A 12,209-nucleotide genomic window follows, 5' to 3' on the forward strand; every position below is an offset into this window, starting at 1 on the left:
AAAATTTATTTATATGGCCTATTTGACTATACTTAAATGACAATCCATGAATGATTTAAAATGCTTATAGCATAAACAATTCTTAGAGAATTTCTTAGTCCTGAAGTACCATATCCTAAGCGTGATAATGTGATAGTGAGAATTTTTACCTCTATGAAAATATTAAAAAGGCTATTCCACAATATTATATAAAAATATTACATATCTATCAAGAATGATGATTTCAAGGTGCAACATATTCATTCAAGTTAATATGGTTTATTTGTTAATCAAATCTCTACCAACGATCTTTTGAAGATGGTGCACAAGATTGAAATGCGAAGGCTCAAAGATGTGAATCGATTGTCTCATCAGGGAGAGTTAATATATGTTGTACTCTTTTTCCCTTACAAGGTTTTGTCCTACTGAGTTTTTCTTGCAAGGTTTTTAACGAGGCAACCAAAAGGCGTATTGTTAGATATGTGTACTCTTTTTCCTTCTCTAGAATTCTTTTCCCACTAGATTTTATTTTAGTTAAGGTTTTAACGAGGCACATTATCTGTTTAATAGACATTCAAGGGAGAGTGTATAAATAAAATTGTATTTAAGGTGAAGAGATTTTAAGGTTTGTTACTTTGTGGCTAAGTCACTTTTTTCCTATAAATAGAGGGTTCCATTCTATTGTAAATCATCTGAGATCAATAAGAATTCTTTCTCTACTTTTCTATGTATTCTTCTTCTTTTATTATTTTATATCATTAATCAGTTATTAGCGTTAATTTATTAATTATTCTACTTTCTATACTAACATATCAAACTAATCATATGAATAATCTTCTTTCATAATTTATCTTAGTAAATAAAATATATGTTCATTGTTAGTGCACGAAGTTTTATTTTTTTGTGTTTTTGGTTTCCCACACGGTGTCTGATATTTGTATTGGGGCTTGATTAAATTCGAATTTGCGTAAAAAATTATTACATTGAGGGTAAAACACTTTTTAACAAAAACGACTTTGTACTCAAGCTCGAACTCGGGAGTTAAGGACGAAGGAAGAAACTTCAATTTTAATATCAAGGATTGTCAACTATTCCCTTTGAATTTCCTTGTTTATTGTTTTGTCCTAGCTAGGTTGAACCCTTGAAGATAATTTTGTCCATTCCGCAATCTAAGTTATTTACTATTTTCCAAAAATAATGGCGACGTCCTTTCAGCTAAAAAATGAGCATGTTATATCGACGAAAGCCAATGTCGGTTCTTGATGTGCTTTTTCTCGTATTGTTTCCATCAGTAGTTGTGAAAGTATAACCTATATACAAGTACACTTTCTTTCTCGAGTACTTTAGTTTTGTTTATTTTTGAAGTCTAATAATTTTTCCAAAGTACAACTCTACTAATTTTTCCAAAGTACAATAATGGTGAGTGATAAACTGTGCTAATGCATAGAAAGACTTAAATGGTACTTGGATCTACATCTGTCTTCTATAGTTTCTGCACTCCTTGGTCAGACATTTAATAGTATTAGTTTTCGAATACGTGCGTTTCACGTGTATCTGTGTATCCGTAAAATAGTATAATTGAATTTATATGTGATTTCTAGACAAGTGAATTAATTTGATTCCGGAATAATAAGATAATTGAAGAAATATATAACACGAAATGATAGGAAGACGAAATGACAGAAATAAATATTATGATAGTGAAGCCTCCGGATTGATTAGACGCACGTTTCTCCGCATTTAATGCCCCAAAAATACGCCATCCCACGATTCAGCATAACTTTTGCCGATTATCGAAGTACTCATGGCCATGAATTTAGCCACCAAAACTTTTACTTATACGCATCAACTTTCTCCCCTCGTACTCCATAATTTTCCAAGCTTTCTAAAACCTTTCTTGCTGTTAATTAACTTTTCTTTAACTCCCTTCAAACGAAAAAGCTTTTCTTTCATCCAAATGGCTTCTTCTTCAAAGAACGTTAGCTCTTGAAAGGACAAGAATAAAGCCGAGGATGTTGTTCCTCCAACGGTGGATTCTATCAGTTCTAGAAGTCTTGTTACAACAAAAGACTTCGAAGAGAAATTCCCTTCGGCTCTCCCTCGCACATGGAATGTTGGCAGATATTCTTCTTCCATCCGTTCTTCCAGTATTCCTATTGTGAAGGAAGACTGCCACTGCCATAATTTGGATATTGTTGCTCCTGATCTATCGGAGCGAGTGACCTTACCCAAGGAGGGTTCTATATATTTTTTCACGTATCCCTTTACTTTGGGTGTATTATCTTTGAGTGGAGAGCTTGACTCCGTTATTGCGGAGTTCTGCCTCCGCTATCAGGTGTGATTGGCACAAGCAAGTCCTTATGTGTGGAGGACGATTGCTTGTCTTCGGCGCTTGTACCAAGAAACGGGAGAAGAGCTATCTTTAGTTCATGTAATGAATCTTTATTCCCCCAAAATCTTCCGCGGGGGAATGATAAACCTCTGCAAACGTGGCCACCATGCTTTGTTGTCTAGCATGGATGATGACAACGACCGTGGGTGGATGGAACGGTTCATTGCAGCTGCCACCAATGACATCATTCCGACAATGGCTTCATCCTTTCCGGAAACATGGAACCTCACTCGTAAGCTCCTTGTTTAATATTTCTTTTATTATGTATTCTTCTATACCCGTATTGATCCTCCATCCTTCGCCTGTTTCAGCAACTCGATGGGTCCTATCGATGGTTGAAGGCTTGGACTAGTGAGTCCAGAAGATCTTGGATGTCACTACGCCTAAAACCCGCACGTGGAAAGAACTGGCCCTCAAATATGGGTGGAAGGCTAAAAATCATGGTAACTTAGACTCACCTTGTTTTAGTTTTTTATGTGAAGAAATTGATTGATCCCTTCTACCTTTTCTCTGAAATAAGCGGGCTCTATTGTTGTCCCCAAGGAAGATGTCTTGGCTGATCCTGCTGATGCGACGAGGCTGATTCAGGAGGCGCTTACCCGAATATGTATCTCCGAGCCTGCTTCGGGTACAAGTGTTTCGTTACAGAGTCCACGGCCGAAGGACAAACAACAAAAAAGAAGACGCTTCTCCGCGGCCGGGGAAATGTATAAGAGGGCGAAGATTGTTGCCCCACAGTCATCTCCGGTAGTCGTGGTGACTAGCCCTCCTCCCGGGCCGGTCGTAGACACTATAATGATCGACGATGATGGAAAAGCTAGTGATGGGAAAGCTTTTCTACATAGAAGGCATCGATCCTCATCAACTCAACAGAATGCTCAAGATGTCTTGGCGCTCTGGGGGAATATGATATGGTGGAAAATGCCAACTCCCGCTTCCATGTCCCAGTCACCGCACCCGGTATTTTGGGGCTGAGTACCGGGTCCCTTCCGTCCTCGGCTGACGAGCAACCAAGAACCAGCACTGCATTTGCTGCAGATACTTCTCACTTTTCAACTTCATCAGCTTCATCTCCATCTTCACCAACACCAGCAACTGCTACATCATCTCCACCGGCCGCACCTGACCATGAAGAAGGTGTTCCTCTTCCCCAGTCCCCAGTTCATGAGAAATTAGGGCAAAATTAGGCTACCCCCTCTGAAGATGCACAAAAGAGGAGGAATGTTACTCTAGAGAAAGATTGAGAAAAGATTCAGGCACTCTCGGGAGAGTGTTTGTTGAACAACGGCATGCTCAACGCCGCAATGGTACATTCCTTTCTTCCTTTGTTATTTCTTCTATTTTTTCCTAAACATATCCTGAGTTTTGCCTTTCTTGCTTTGTAGGCCAACTTTCTTGCTTCCGAGGGCCTTCAGAGGTTGATTCATGAGAAGAAAGAAATTACCTCCGCACGTGATCAGCTATTGGTCGAGCAGGAGCAAGGTGTCGCTTGCCTCTCAGAACTGGAAGCCAAAGCCACTGAGGTCGCTGTATTAGAGGCTTGTTTGCAGCAAAGCGAGCAAGACGTGAAGACCCTTAGCCAAGTGATTTCCCCACTGAGGGTTCAATTTGAAGAGGCTAAGGCCAAATGGATTGAAGTTTATAATGTCGTTCTTGTTGCATCCGATCGTGAGGCTGCCTCTACTGAGAGATTGACCAATTTAGAGGCAGCCTTGAATTCCAAGAGTAAAGAGCTTGCTGCTGTGGGGGTGAAATATGTCCAGTTGGAGGAGAAGTATAGAAAAAGCAATCGAGCATAATAGGCTCTTTAGTTCAATTGTTCGTGACCTTGATGTTAGCCTCAGATCCGTTAGATCTCCCCGGGAAAGCCTTTCTTCTGAGGTAACCCAACTCAAAGAAGAACTTAAGTGCCGAGTGGCTTCCCTCATTGTTGAGAAACTTACGCTATGTACAACATGAGGAGAAAAACCTTGGAAGAGACCAAAGCTGGTATCATTGATTTTGATGCTGAAATTGCTAAGGACTTTGAACTTGAGTTGGCTGCTAAAAACGGTCTCCCGGCAGAGCCTGCTACTTCTGACTCCAGTTCTGAAACTTCAAGAACTGAAGAGGAAGCGAAAGACGAAGATGTTGAAGGCCAAACTGGCGAAGGCCAAAATGTTGAGCCATTGGCGGATCTATCCACTTCTTCTGGGGGCGCAGACACTTCTCTTCCTCCGGGTTCCGGAGATGCTGCAGTTTAACTCTTTTTTTTTTCCGATTCTTGTATCTATTCCATTTTGGCATGTTATTGTAAATAAAAACATCTTTTTGATCAAGTATTGTTTGAGTCTTTCTTTCATTTGAACGTTTATGCAAGTTTTAATATTTGCATTCTCTTCTTTTTTCTTAAGAGTTTTGCGCAAGTTTTACTGTTTGCGTCTTATTATGTGAAGCCTTGGGTGTATTCTTTCCAAAAGCATTTTGATTCCGAGCATAAGTTCTTCCGAAATCAACCCTTTTACATGAGGGCTTCTATAAGTATTTGCGCAAGTTTGCTTTTTGCGTCCTTTCGTATACGGCTTCAGGTGTATTTTTCCCCAAAGGCATTTTGATTCCGGGCATAAATTCTTCCGAAATAAACCCTTTAACATGAGGATTTTTATAAAAGAGGGCCCTTTTATGTTTACGGTGCTATTAAAGAGGACGTCTCCTGTTCATTACGGCACTAACATTTGAAGTACTTGTTTAACTTTCAAATGACAAAGTTAATTCATCGTTCAGATAAGAAACAAGATAAAAACAAAATGACTTCATTTTATTCCTTCTATTTTCAAAAAGTACATAAGCATTTGTTATGTTGAAAAACGAAATTGCCATTACTTGTGGCTAACTTGTACAACTTGTTTCTACGGGACTGGCCGTGCAGTCCCCGATCCCGATGATACAACTATGTTTTCGATTTTTGCTTCCCGGTCGACGTGGCAGTCATTGTTGTCGTATCCTCTTATTGTTCCCCCCTGTGTTTGAATGCGAAGAATGCAAATTGGAACACTGGAAGTCTTTTACCTTCGAGGATCCCACTAATGAATTGCTAGATAATCCTTAACTCGGTAACATACTTTACTTCCCCTCAGGAATTTGTGCTATCGAGCGAAGGACTATCTAATAACCCTCTAGTGGTTTGTACTTGTGAATGGTCAGGTAAACTTTGCTCGATAGCAAACTTAACTTCTCGGTGGGAATTTTTATATAGAGCAAAAGATTATCTAAACGTCCCAAAGTGAGTCTTTGCTTATGTACCTTTCTATTAAAGGTGTTATTGTTGTTGTTGGAGCTTTCTTCATAGTATGCTTTTTGTTGTTGTCTCATTAAAAACCTTGCCAGAAAAACCCAATTGGGACAAAAACTATACGAAGGGAAAAAGAGTGTAGCACATACTTTCAGTTCAGGTGATGTTCATCATCAATAATATCTTTTGAGGCGTGCCACGTTTCAGTTGTTGGGCAACTTTTCTCCATCTTGATTCTCCAATTCATATGAACCTTTCCCGGTGACAGCTGAAACCCGGTAGGGGCCTTCCCATGTTGGACCTAACTTCCCTGCGTTGAGCTCCTGGGTGTTTTGAGTTACTTTACTTAGGACTAAGTCTCCTACTTTGAAATAACGGAGGTTGTCTCTTCGATATAATACCCCTCTATTCTCTGCTTTTGATTTTCCATTCTTACATGCGCTAAGTCCCTGCCCTCATCGAGTAACAACAAGTTGACTAACATTGCTTTATTGTTTGATTCTTCATCTGCTGGGAAATATCTCAAGATAGGTTCCCCTACTTCTACTGGGATTAAAGCTTCTGCCCCGTACACAAGGGAAAAAGGATTTTCTCCTGTGCTCGATTTGGCCATTGTTCGGTATGCCCATAAAACTCTGGGTAATTCCTCGGGCCAAATACCTTTAGGTGCTTCCAAACTTTTCTTGAGGTTTTGTATAATCACTTTGTTCGTTGACTCCGCTTGACCATTTGCGATCATATGGTAGGGTGAAGATGTGATCCTTTTTATTTTTAAATCTTTGAGGAACTTTATGACTTTTGCACTGATAAATTGCGGCCCATTATCGTATGCTATCTCTTTTGGTATTCCGAACCTGCAAATTATATTTTCCCATAAGAAATCCACCACTTCGCACTCGCCGATCTTTTGATAAGGACCTGCTTCCACCCACTTAGAAAAATAGTCAGTCAAAATCAAAAGAAATTTTACCTTCCGAGGGCAGGTGGCAATAGTCCGACGATGTCCATCCCCTATTTCATGAACGGCCACGAGGACAGGATCGAATGCAACGATTCTTCCGGTTGATGTACCAGTGGTGCGTAGCATTGGAACTTATCACATTTTCATACAAAGTCTTTGGCATCTTGTTCCATGCGAGGCCAATAATATCATGCCCTTACCAATTTCAGCACTAAGGAATCCGCGCCCGAATGGTTGCCGCATATCCCTTCGTGGACTTCTCGCATAACATAGTTAGCTTCGGATGCCCCAAAGCATCGGGCCAACGGGTCTTGGAAAGATTTTTTACACAGTTTGCCTCTCTTGAAGCTATACCGCGCTGCTTTGGCGTGCAGTGCCCTGGACTCTTTGGAGTCTTCGGGCAACTTCCAGTACTCTAGATAAACAATGATTTCATTCGTCCAGTCCTAGACCAAATTAGTCGTATTTACCTCATAGTAGCTATTTACATCCAGGACCGAGTTCATCAGTTGTACTACCGTCCCGAATTTTGATCCCTTTATTTCCGTCAATGATCCAAGGTTAGTCAATGCATCTGCTTTTGCGTTATCTTCCCTCGGGATATGAGTAATCGACCACTCCCAAAATCACACCAACAGAGCCTGGACCTTTACCACGTATTGTTGCATGCACTCCTCTTTGGTTTCGAAGATTCTGTAGACCTGATTTACCACCAGTAGTGAGTCACATTTGATTTCGATGACCTCTGAATCAAGTCCCCGGACCAGCTCGAGCCCTACAATCAAAGCCTCACACTCTGTTTCATTGTTAGTTAAATGGACCATTCTTATGGCTTGTCTTAGGGTTTCCCCCGAAGGCATCATTAATACTATACCAATCCTGGGCCATTTTACGTTTGAAGCTCCGTCCGTAAATAAGGTCCAAACCCTGGATATCGATTCCGACACCATTACTGCCTCTTTGGTTGCTAGAGGTTGTAATTCCGGACTAAAATTAGCCAAAAAGTCAGCAAAGATTTGTGACTTAATTGTAGTCCTTGGTTTATATTCTATGTCAAACTTACTCATTTTGACGGCCTATTTGGCCAATCTACCCGAGAGCTCGAGTTTGTGAAGGATGTTCCGCAAAGGAAAAGTGGTCACCATGGCTATCGGGTGACATTGGAAGTAGGGCCTCAACTTCCGAGTAGCGACTACGAGAGTTAAGGCCAGTTTCTACAAATATGGGTAGCGGATTTCTGTTCCCATTAAACATTTACTAATATAATAAATGGGAAATTGTGTACCTTCATCCTCACGGACTAAAACTGCACTTACCGCAACTTCCGATATCACGAGGTAGACTAACAACGTTTCACCTTCTTTTGGTTTCGAAAGCAATGGAGGTCTTGAAAAGTACTTTTTCAAATCTCTCAAAGTCAGCTAGCACTCCAGGGTCCATTCGAAATTGTTTTTCTTTTTGAGCAGTGCGAAGAAACGGTGACATTTTTCTGATGACCGGGAAATGAACCTGCTCAAAGCTATCAATCTCCCCGTGAGCCTTTGGACTTCCTTCACGCTTGACAGTTGGTCCTGGATGTCTTCGATGGCCTTAATCTTATCGGGGTTTCCCTCAATTCCCCTTTGCGATACCAGAAATCCCAAAAATTTGCCAAAGCTGACCCCGAACATGCATTTCTCGGGGTTAAGTTTCATATTATGCTTCCTTAGGATGTCAAAAGTTTCTTTCAGATGTTTGAGGTGATCACCTACTTTCAAAGACGTAACGAGCATATCATCTATATAAACTTCCATAGTTTTTCCTATTTGTTTTTCAAACATCTTGTTCACGAGTTTGGTTGTACCCGGAATAAGCATCGAGGAAAATCATTAACTCGTGCCCGGCCGCAACATCAATTATTTGATCGATGTTTGGCAGTGGGAACGAGTCTTTTGGGCACGCCTTATTTAGATCTTTATAATATGTACACATGTGAAATTTATTATTTATCTTAGGAACTACTTCTACATTAGCTAGCCAGTATGGATACTTTACCTCTCAAATCGAACCGATATTAAGTAAGCGGGTTACCTCTTCCTTGATGAATTTATTCTTGGCTTCGGCAATATGGCATTTCTTTTGTCTTACCGGAGGTATGTTTTCCAAACTTAACTTGTGTACGGCTACCTCCATCGGGATACCTGTCATATCTGCATGCGACCATGCAAAACAATCAACATTAGATTTAAGAAATTTAATAAAGCCAGACCTGAGCTCGGCGCGCAGTCTTGTCCCCAAGTGGAATTTCCTTTCTAAGAACTCTTCGAACAACGCAACTTGCTCAAGCTCTTCCGCCGTGGATTGCATTGCATCCGTATCTTCTGGAACCTGGAAATACCTCGGCACCTGATAAAATTCTAACGTTTCTACCCTCGAGCTAACTTCATCCAGTTCGGGAGCGGGCGCCGGTTCCTGTAATTATTATGCCACGTGTTCCTTTCCTTTGCTACTGGAGATCGAAATTGCATTCATCTCCATCGCCACTGGTTGGTCACCCCTTATCTGTTTAACTCCTTCGGGCATTGGAAATTTCAGCAGTTGATGATATGTTGATGGTACAACTTTCATCTCGTGCAACCATGTTCTTCCTAGAATAATGTTATATCCCATATCAACATCTACTAGTTCAAAAAGAGTCGTTTTCATTACTCCTTCGGCGTTTGTGGGCAACAAAATCTCTCCTCGGGTTGTCACGCTCGCCAGGTTAAATTCGGCGAGGAGTTTTGTGGTCGGAATGATGCTTCCGATGAGTTTAGCTTGCTACAATACTCTCCTTTGTATGATATTGGCCGAACTTCCTGGATCCACTAGAACACGTTTAATTTTAAAATCTAGCATATTTAAAGAAATTACTAGTATGTCATTGTGCGGCAACAACAATCCATCTGCGTCCTCCTCCGTGAAAGTGATATCGTCTTCGGCGACATCCCGGAGCCTTTTGCTATGGGTTATTGATACTTTTTGTCTTTTTTGCTGCTGAAAATGTGACCCCATTAATCTCATTCCCACCGAAGATCATGTTGATCATTTGGCGCGGGGGATCTTTTTCTGCTTTCGAGGGTTCCGCGTTGTCCCGGTTACGACCATAATTGTTCTTAGCTCGGTCACTCAAGAATTCTCTAAGATGACCATTCTTTAACAGTGTTTCCACTTCTTCCCGGAGATGTTGACAGTACCCAGTCCGGTGGCCATTCATCCCGTGGTATTCATACCATAAGTTGGGATCCCACAAGTGGTATTCATTCGTCCCGTGGTATTACCGGAGATGTTGACAGTACCCAGTCTGGTGGCCATTTCTCATGGCTGACACCAACTCTACTACACAGACGTTGAAATTGTATTCTGACAACTTGGGGTAGGAAAGATCCGGCGTCCCTGAGGATTCTTTATCCGGCAACGATCTATTGTTCTGACCGCGATCAATACTTTTGTCGATGACGAACCTATCCGCTGACCTGAAGCCTCTTTCGCGGCCTTTGGTCCATTCGTAGGGCAAAAATCGGTCCCTCGAAGACCGTCTGTCGGTGTCGAAATCATCTTTTAATTTTTCTCTGTTCTTCTCCCGTCCTTTTGTCGACGATAGGAAGCCAACCTGATCATCTACGATCCTTATCTTTGATTCGTATCGGTTGTGGACATCTGCCCTAGTCGTTGCTTGAAACTCAAGCAGGCTTTTCTTCAATTTCCGGGAAGCGTCTGAACTTCTCGGATTCAATCCCTTGTTGAATGCTTCAGCCTCCCATTCATCCGGAACAGCCTAGAGCAATATGTCGACCTTTCAGGCCTGCACTTTTCTAGGCCAGGCATGAGCCTTAATAAATAAGTCCGCGAGCATCTCAAAGGAGTCTATGGAATGCTCGGATAATAGTGTATACCACGTCATGGCTCCCCCTCGTGAGAGACTCTCCAAATTTATTCAACAAAACATATTCAATTTCGTAAGGAGCTAAATCATTCCCCTTCACTGCTCGGGGTGTTGTTGGTAATATGCTCCTGAGGGTCTAACGTTCCATTATACTTTGGTACATCAGGAATTTTAAACTGTTTCAGGATTAATTCCGGTGTCGCACTTGGCTTGTATGACAACTGAGTATACTTCTTTGAGCCAGAACCTTTCGACATCGGTGATGCGCCCGGGATTTGGTCCATGTGGGTGTTCATTTCCCTCATAAACGTAAGATTTCATTCTTGAAGGGATCGTTTTCGTTATTGGGGCTGGATCCTCTCCCCCCAGCCCCATCAGAGCCAACTTCGCCCCTCGAGGTGTTGTTATCGACCCTTTGAATTGTTTGATTCGTCGTAGCGTCGGGAAGAACCGGATCTCATCTATTCGCGTTATTCAAAGCCCCCGACAGCGCCTGCTTCAACTCAATCATAACCTTATCTTGTCGCGTGAGGTGGCCTAGAATGATCGCATGTTGTTCTTGTAGGACCCTTACCGCATCAACGACATGTTCCTCTTCAACATCATCAGGAGTTGTCTCCCGAACATGTCGAGGATATTGCCTGTCATGCACCGGCGTGGTATCATTTCCCTCGTTGTGGGTGTCACTGATTGAATCCTCGAAATAAGGTTAATCCCCTCGAACCTCGGGATTATGCGTGTTGTTAACACCGTTATCTGCCATTTCTTATGATTTTTTCTAAGACAAAATAATCAAAACATGTTAGTAAAAGAGGTAAGGATCAACTTAATTACACGGCTGCCTAGGTCCCACAGTGGGCGCCAAACTGTTTACCCGTAAAACGGTACAGTTGAATTTATATGTGGTTTCTAGACAAGTGAATTAATTTGATCCTAAAATAATAAGATAATTGAAGAAATATATAACACTTAGCCTTGTTGGGAAGACGAAATGACAGAAATAAAGATTATGGTAGTGAAACCTCCGGGCACAACAGTAATAAGAAGATAAAATTGTATAGAGTTTTGAATAGATTTTAGTATTAGTTTGCCAGAAAATTCGTGTCTTTTACAATGATAACAGAGCTAGATATTTATAGCTACGTCTAGGGAACGATGTCCTACGATCGTGCCCTTCTTTAATGTCAATTATGAGGGCCATTGATGAGAATGTAACGGTGAGCATAAATGCCAATTTCCTTGTAACGGCCAACATACTTAATGCTGTGGAATATTTTTCATTAATGCTACTGGACGAAGAGAATTTATTGCATACTTATGAGCGTTATTATTTCCGGTGACAGACGGGACAATTGCCTTCGGTTTTCGCTATCCCCGTCTTAGGTTCCACATGTCCCTCTTTTATACGGTATCCCATAATAATTAGTACATATATTTTAAAAAGAACTCTTATAAGAGAAAGGAAAACCTATTGCAATATCAAAAAATCTTTAGGAGAAAATATTTTTAAAATGTATATATATTATAATAAAGGCATACCGTATTTGATTCTTAACATTAGGTAATGTCTCTTGTACTGTCACTGGTAAATTGTATACTATCATCAATTTATTGTTGAAGCTTCACCTTTCGAGAAGTGAACAAATAAGAGAAAACAGAACATAAATGGGTATCCTTAAATGAAATATTCATTGGGAAAGAA

This window comes from Nicotiana tabacum, chromosome 15 (genome assembly GCF_000715075.1).
Source record: "Nicotiana tabacum cultivar K326 chromosome 15, ASM71507v2, whole genome shotgun sequence".
Lineage (NCBI taxonomy): Eukaryota > Viridiplantae > Streptophyta > Magnoliopsida > Solanales > Solanaceae > Nicotiana > Nicotiana tabacum.